The sequence below is a fragment of the Petromyzon marinus genome, chromosome 31 (assembly GCF_048934315.1).
Source record: "Petromyzon marinus isolate PM22_M1 ecotype Great Lakes invasive population chromosome 31, UKy_Petmar_22M1.pri1.0, whole genome shotgun sequence".
In the NCBI taxonomy this organism is placed as follows: domain Eukaryota; kingdom Metazoa; phylum Chordata; class Hyperoartia; order Petromyzontiformes; family Petromyzontidae; genus Petromyzon; species Petromyzon marinus.
Genome location: NC_133697.1, coordinates 16,064,042 through 16,072,627, shown reverse-complemented (window position 1 = coordinate 16,072,627; position 8,586 = coordinate 16,064,042). Strand labels below are relative to the sequence as shown.

The window sequence follows — 8,586 nt, the reverse complement described above, 5'->3', positions numbered from 1 at the left end:
AACGTTCCTACCAGCTCCCTCCGCAGGAATGTGTTAGACTGCCAGTACGCTCACCGAGGTTAAGAACCAGGCTACAGTCTACATTATAGACTGCCAGTACACTCACCAAACTTAAGAACCAAGCTACAGTCTACATTAGGGTTTTTTTTATTTTTTATTCACTTTATTTTTCTATCTACATGACTAAACCGAAAGAACCAAAGAATATATTTTTTGTATCCTTTCTCAACATGAAATATCAGCTGGCGTGGCTTAGCAGTGGTGGTTTAATGAACTATGCAACTGCGAATGATTCCATGACAACACATGAAACATAAAAACCCAAGGACCTGAATACTTTTACACGAGCACATTCAATGCATGCATGTTTATCAATGGAAACCTATTCATGTAATAGGTGTGGTTCTCTCTGATATCATATTCTCATATTTCCCATTTGTGTTTTAAAGCGCATTCACAAAGGCGGTTAACATCAATGCTAAACAAAACATTAATATTGATTGGTAGCCTTAACTCTTATTCTGTGTCCGTACTTAATTACTCTGTGTGTGCTGAATAAAGCCAAACGAATTATAACATCACCACCAAGACACTACGCGGCCTCACGGCACTGCCAGAGAATGGGCCATCGTGCGGCACTGCCTCCCCACGCAGCTCGCAGCGGCACGGCGAGCTCCTCCACCTTCTTGACAAAGCTCCGCACGTCCTCCGCCAGCAGCAGCGGCTGCTCGAAGGCGGCCAAGTGGCCACCGCGCGGCATGAGACGATGCTGCGGTACTTTGGGGCCACCCCCGTGGGAACCCACACGGGCATGCTGTCGGGCACAACGACCACGTTATCACCGCAAAGCGCTTCCCCGAAACTCGAATTCTTTTACGAGCCATTGACATGTACCGTAGTGACTCCTGCAACTGTCAATGCAATCAACACTGGAGTTGTCCAATATTATGAATTATGATGGTATTTATGAAAAAAAAACATAGCATCTAAAATGCCGTGAACACCGGAGCAAGATTTATTGATTAGCATGGTTGGCTACGTATGTTGCGAAAGAAGTTCAACATATATACATATATATATCTGTATAATAAAGCACTTGTATACAATTGAGAAACGTTATTAAGCATTAAATACGTGAACAACCGTTTTTATTTAGACGTGTTTATACAGGAAAGCCTCAATGAGTCTCAACAACTCTTTTCAGGAGGGTCCTGCAACGTTTTTATTCAGTAGATGGTGATGCTGTAATGTGTAATTCCGAGTAATTTGCAGGTAATTTTGAAGCTTTAAGATGTTTGGTAAATTCGAGCTACATTGTGTTTTTTTAGCAAAGGCAGAAAACCGAAGAACCAAGAGGAAACCCATGTGGAGCAGAAGGAGAACAAACTCCACACTTGAACACTACAAAACTGTGCCATTAGGAACCCTCCACCGGATATAGCTGAACAAATTGTGTACAAGCGTTTAATGTGCCAATTACACTCACCGGTAAGTTTAAGAACGATCCTTACCACCAAATGTAATAATTAAACAAGATTTTTAATCTTCTTTGGTTCTTTCGGTAAAGTCACGTTCTTTGCAAACCAACCGGCTACCATGAGAGATTCGTTCATGAGGCCATTCACATATACAAGCACAGAGACAATTTCAACCGAGAAGATGGATTCTGGCTTAGTAACCATTGGAAATATGTTTTAAACCATTTCTGTTCTTAATTAATTGTATTTTACGATGACCTTCAGACCGCAGCTCTTTCGCCAGCATTGACTCTTAATACCTCTCACACCACGGTTAATGGTATGGTTTACAACATGGAGTATAATAGCGCCTCGCAGCTGTCTCTCTCCCCCTCCTCTGTTCCGACCATGGATGAACTCGTCCGTCTGAACGGGGCCCGTAGCTATCCGTGTTGCTAAAGTTGAGGGTAAGAATCCACCCATTTTTTCGCCATATAGCATTGTGATATATAACGACTTATTATTGGTAGCTTAGCTGATTGGAGAATATAGAGTTTATTGATAACATTAAGGTAATTTATATTTTAGTTTTTTATTGGTTTACTATATAGTACTGTGAATAGCTCAGATGTGTAGGCCTTGACTTCAACATAGCTATTTCTGTGACCAGTCACTAGCTAATCACTCAGTTATTTCAATGCTAAATTCCCCTAGTTATTTCAATGCTAAATTCTCTTGTTTGATTTGTACTAAGTGCCTCGGTGAATGTGTATGCTCTGACTTTAACATAGCTATTTCTGTGACCAGTTACAAGCTAATCACTCAGCTATTTCAATGCTAAATTCTATGCTAATTCCTTTGTCAAGGGGTGCCTCTGCGGATGTGTATGCTTTAACTTAGCTATTTCAATGCTAAATTCTATGCTAATTCCTTTGTCAAGGGGTGCCTCTGCGGATGTGTATGCTCTGACTTTAACATAGCCATTTCTGTGACCAGTCACAAGCTAATCACTCAGCCATTTCAATGCTAAATTATATGCTAATTCCTTTGTCAAGGCGCTTTGTTTCTTCTCACACAGCTTAAAGGTCGTGATCTGAACGTGGCTTTTTTCACTCCAGCGCTGTCCTACCAGACAGTCTCGTCCCTTCACCTGATGAAGGCCGCTTGTGTTGTGGCCGATACGTCGTGAGAATATTATTGTGTTATTTTATTTTATCAATTTATTATTTTATTCTCATTCTATGTGACTTTACCGAAAGAACCAAAGAAGATGAATCATTGCAGTCACGAAAGCTTTAAATCGAAAGATTTTTAATGGCACACATTTGATCGGATCATAAGTGGCCTAATACAGACGCAATTGTGAATCATAATACTGTTAACTAATTGAAGCGCATGGACGATGTGATGCAGCCACTCACCCAGTAGATCATCACCATGTACAGGAGCTCATCCAGCTCAAACAAACTGTGCCACAACAGACGTAACCCATCAACGCCCACATGGATAGTGGCATCTGAATTACAACTCAGAATTGCTTAAGTTGAATCCATATGGAGCATCAATGTTAACTAATTGAATTCGATCCATAGCAGCTGTTAGGGATTTGATTCTGCCCTCAAATGATAACATTTGTCGTCAAATTCCAAAAAACAATGCCGAACATGGTGAATGGTCTCGCGTCCTGTGTCTGCACGTACGTTTCAAGGCCCCCCGTCCTCTTGGTCTATGTTTTATATTTTGGTCCAGGTGTTGAACTTCTCCAGGATATAAGCAGCCAGACTAGCAGGAGAATTGCTGAGCACAACCCTTGAAATCACACACCAAGACAATACACATAAATAGCATGGAGAATAAACAATACTTCTATTGTAGCAATACACATGACACTTGGTTAGACATTCGCACAATATGAAAATGCATGCCAGCACAACCATATTAGTTTACATAAAGATGCCAGGCCATTGCTTGTAGCACACAACGACTCCGCTTGACACGGTTTCTCACAATGTTGTGTCTCATGGTCATGCGATGGATTGTCACGTTATTGTTTACCTGACAGTAATACACTCAGCCATATTTCCTGCAGTGTCTCACCAGCAGCTGCTACCGATGGTTCAGGTCTCATGTAAGGATTAGATCCAAAAGTGTTGTCTTTACTTGCAGCCTTTCTATGAGAAACAAGTGGGAAACTCATAACTATTCACGGTTTTTAGTACTCCATTTACCATCGGGTTGTTCAGTAATACTCTTTGGTTCTTTCGGTAAAGTCACGTAGGTATAAGCGTCCGTCATCAGGTGGGTTTCCTTGTGAAGAGGCCGAAACGTCATGATTTATTTTATTTGATACCTACGTGACTTTACCGAAAGAACCAAAGAGTATGGATTCCTGCAGTCACGAAAGCTTCAAATCAAGGTTGTTCAGTAAGTTGTGACATTAGCCAATTGCTGCTACACAAACTGATTTAGTAACACTACACCCCTCTTTTCTCTAAAGCAGACTTGCCCTTGCTTCAGTTTCTTTGATTTCCCCCATTTTTTAGGGTTCTCTCAATTTCTTGGGCTTTTCCCAAACATTTTCAGTTGGGATCTCACCAATTTTTTAACCATTTGGGGTTGACATGTTACAATGATTAGCCATTCTGTATTTCCATGCTATACAGCCAAAAGCATGTTACACTATTGTATTCGGGGCTTCAAAAAGCCTCCCGCTACCTACCGAATATTGATCATTGTTCATTCACTCTTTTACTCGCAAACCTCTCCCAAAACCATTAAACACAAGGCTGCCAAAGTAGTAGCTGGCCATTGTTTAATTACAGCAATAGCTCCGTTATCCAGCACTTTACCATCCGGAATGTGCATGAATCCACTTTCATGCAGCAAGTTTTCAACAACAGCATGCGAGTACAAGGAAACGCACTCTTGATGTCAGTAGGGGTGAGGCCAAAAAGCCCAGGCATCTAAGATCGATGGCACCAAGCGTACCAAGCTTCCTGTGACTACCAAGAAGTTTAGGTGGAAACCTTTCACGCACCTCTATCTATACACACCGCAAAAACACGCCGGTAGCACACTCGCTCATTCTTTCCTTTATTTAAGACCGGGTAAGGACTCATTGAGACCAGGGGACCGAGTACCCAAAATGTTTGTGAAGATACAATTTATGAAAGCAGTGATTCTCAGATTGACCCAGCTCTCAGATGAGTTTATGTGAAAGGAGTGATATGGAATCGTAATGTAGAAAAAGTGGAGGCTGACCGAGGTCGCAAGATTTCCATGTTGGTGCCAATGCGAGAACTGCAGTCACCACCCAGTGTCCCAATCTCTCCATCAGCTTGCAGAACAACAGTGCTGCACGCAGCGAGTCAAAACCTGCAAAATCCACGCCACACAAAAACACAAATAGTTCACACAATCACAAGATGCAGCAAAAGTCTCAGTCCTAGAAATTACAGGATAGCACAGTGCAGCATAATCACCTCATATTAATTACCACAGCACTCTCGATGCATCTCCTTTGTTATAAACATTATTTTATAATAGCATTTTCAATCCAAATGTAAAATATGTATTAACATATTAATTGTGTACCCTTTTAAAGATTACATTTTAACTTGCTGCACGAACATTTTTTCTGAACTTGAAATTTAGTTTTTTTGCACTGAACTATGTTTTAATGCAGTGGCTGTGCCGAGCCAGGCAACATCGTCACCATTTGCAGACGGCAGCAGAGCCCTGAGACTGCCGCTCATCTTGAATAGCGGACACCCTGTATTCTTCACTTTGACGCCCGTTTTAGTAATAGCTTTACTCAAGCCCACTTTTTTTAAGAGTTTGGATGTCATTATCCTCTGTGTGTTCTCTAATCTACATGTTCCTCTTCCTTTCTCTTAATGAAATTTCAAGCGTGCATATCTTCATGTTCTTTGCGTACTTTTTCATTTTTGTCAATATTTTTTATTAAATGACCGTGTTTCTGAACCATGTCGTAGCAAGCAGTACGCATTGATAAAACAAACCTGTGTTCTTCAAACACATTACTATGTGACGTTTCACGTCCAAGTTTAGCTTTCTAAAGCAGTCCAATCTGCTCGTGTCCACATCTCTTTGAGTCCCGGCAAATATCTCCAATTGTTTAACGAACCCGTTGTGTTTTGCTCATATTTATTTTTACATTCTAACAGTTGTGAATTGTTCATGAAGGGAATGGGTTGGCCAAGCAAACGGCATAGTGGGACACGAGAGTATACAAATACAGAGAATGAAAGAAAGGTGGGAACGGCCGCACGGGTGACGTGGACACCAACAGAGCGAATGACGGTGAAACAAACAACAGAATCAAGTGTCACAGGCAGCACTGATGTAAGTACATTTATAAACACACAACTCTTATAACCTAGGTTATCACAAGTAAGTATTATTCATGCATTGTAAGCTCTATTAAACAATTCTGATGTGGAAAAGAACTAAGAGCAATAAAGTTCCATGCACACTGGGGAGAGTGTTTACATTGCAAAGTTCAATGCAGATAGCTGAAGCATGAAAACACACTCAAGTGCCTTGGAACATTTAACACAGATAATCTAATAATGGTCAGTTAGAGTTGAGGTATGGGTTTTAAACATACATTAAAAGCAACAGGTAGTGTTAACAGCCGGGGAATACTATTACACATTTAATTTGAACATCACTATAAAAAACACAATTCATCTTAAATTTAGATTTAAAGCTTTCGTGACTGCAGTAATTCATATTCTTAGTTCTTTCGGTAAAGTCACGTTGAAGGGAAACAACAAAATAATAATATATATAAAACAATAAAAATTCTCACGACGTTTTGACCATAACACAAACGGTCGTCTTCATCTTGTTTATGAGGGGTCTCCGAGAAGCTGTAACCAGGGATGGAAGGGCAGATGACCTCAAATACCTCGGTGGCACCTGGGCCCTGCGGCTCAACCAGCAGTGGCAGGATCTTGTAGAATTCATAGGAGCCGGGCCAGCCATGTGCCATGAGGAGCACTTTGGGTTTTGTACTTTCAGGGACTCCCTGGGTATGCATGTGTAGAGGAGTAGAATGGGGAAGTGGCGTCACTTGTGCTGTCCAGGGCGATGACGTAACGTCATGCGCTCGGGGCAGCAGAGTGACGTCATGGCTCCTCAAGGATAAAAAGGGGGACCCCGTGACGTAAGCAGGGGTCGTAGCTGGAGAGTAGGGTCTGAGAAGGGTGGAACGGGGAGCCAGGGGCAAGAGGGTAGGGATAGGGGAGAGCACAGTGCCAGGCTAGAAGTGGCTGTGCTCCTCGGTCGGCCGTGTTGGTTGATCCCACGGCCGGGGCAGAGGAGACAGCACAGGGCAGCCGGCTGTGTCGGGACCTAGCCCGGGGCCCCTAATCCCTGGGGAGTTGTTCACCCCTGTGTATTGTTAAAGATTTGTAATAAAACCTTGGTGGAAGCCCTTACCTTACCTTAGCCTCTGAGTGAGTCGTCGGGAACTCCTTTACAACTGGTGTCAGGAGTGGTTACGCTGCCGTCGCTATGCCTAAATCGGGCGGGCAGCGTAAGAATCCACCGGTGGGACGCCGGGAGAGTGCTGACGACGTCAGGGAGGCTCCGGCTGCGACCCAGGGGCAGTCCGTCGCCGTGGAGATGGACTCGGCGGGGCAGGTGGTGTCGGCGGCTGGGGGTCCCAGCGCACCACCGCCGGTGGTGGGGGGCGATGCCGAGGAGCGGTCGCAGCTGCTCCTGCGGGCGATCGAGCAGCTCACCGCCACCCTTACAGAGGTGGGAGCGCGGATGCACCCACCCGGCCCACACTCCGCGTGGCACCGGCGGATTCCCGCCGTTTTGCCGCCCGCCAATTTGGTAGTTGGCGCCATTTTTCATGCGCCGCCGGAGGTGGCGGCCATGTTGGTGGGGGAGCCACAAGCGGACGTAATTTCCGCTGCGACGCCGGAAGCGGCAGCCATTGTTGCGGCCGTGGCTGCCGCGGATGTCGCCGCGGATTCGCACCTCGCCGTGGCTGCGAGCTTGGCCGCGGAGGCTGCCGCGGATGTCGCTGCCGCAGATGTCGCTGCCGCGGCTCCGCGCCTCGCCGTGGCTGCGAGCTTGGCCGCGGAGGCTGCCGCGGATGTCGCTGCCGCGGATGTCGCTGCCGCGGATGTCGCTGCCGCAGATGTCGCTGCCGCGGCTCCGCTCCTCGCCGTGGTTGCGAGCTTGGCCGCGGAGGCTGCCGCGGATGTCGCTGCCGCGGATTCGCACCTCGCCGTACCGGCGAGCCGGGCCGTGGATTCCGCCGCAATTGCGGGGTGGCTCGCGGGCGCCGCTGCGGCTCCTCATCTTGCCGCGTCTGCGGCGTGGCCTGCCGGGACCGCAACGCTGCCGCACCACGCCACGTTGGCGGGATGGGCCGCGGATCCATATGCCGCCGCATTTCCGAGGTGGCTCGCAGGCGCTGCTGCGCCTCCTCACCTCGCCACGTCTGCGGCGTGGCCCACGGAGGCCGCAGCGCCGCCGGCTCTCGTCGCGTCTGTGGGAGGGGCCGCAGGGGCTGCCGTGGCTCAGCACGCGGGCGGGGCCGCGGGGCTGGCCGTTGGCGATGCCGCGGGCCCGCACCTTGTCGCGCCTTCAAGGTGGGTCACGGGCGCTAGTGCGCCTCCGCATCCCGCCGCGCCGGCGGGGTTGGCGGCGGCCGCTGCTGCACCTCCGCACCTCGCCGCGTCTACGGCATGGCCCGGGGAGGCCGCAACGCCGCCGCCCCTCGCCGCATCGCGGGAGGTTGCTGTGGCTGCGGCTGCAGATCGATCCGTCGCCGCGCCTGCGGGGTGGCCCATAGGGGCCACCGCGAGGCCGTGTTATACCGCCGCGTCTCCGGCGTGGCCTACGGGGACCGCAGCGCCACCGCACCTTGCCGCGTCTTCGGTGTGGCCTATGGGAGCTGTAACGCTGCCGCACCACGCCGTGGTTGCAGGGTGGCCCGAGGGAGTCGAGGGGCTTCCATACCTCGCCGCACCGCGCGGCCAGGGGCTGCGCCGGTTACCCCACATCGCGCCGTTTGTCACGAAAGTGGGCGACTGGTTCGCCTTCCAGGACCGGTTCGACGCGGCGTATATGTCGGTCGGATGGT

At 47.9% G+C, this 8,586-nt stretch overlaps 1 long non-coding RNA gene across 1 annotated transcript; it reads right to left on the bottom strand.

Annotated features, from left to right (window-relative positions):
• Positions 1–1,069: 1,069 nt before the first annotated feature.
• LOC142929590 (uncharacterized) lies at positions 1,070–5,318 on the bottom strand. Its single transcript, XR_012945751.1, has 3 exons — positions 4,719–5,318; positions 3,158–3,266; positions 1,070–2,924 (listed from the first exon to the last, which is right to left on the bottom strand). It is a non-coding gene; the product is annotated as an uncharacterized LOC142929590 (long non-coding RNA).
• Between the last annotated feature and the right edge of the window lie 3,268 nt (positions 5,319–8,586).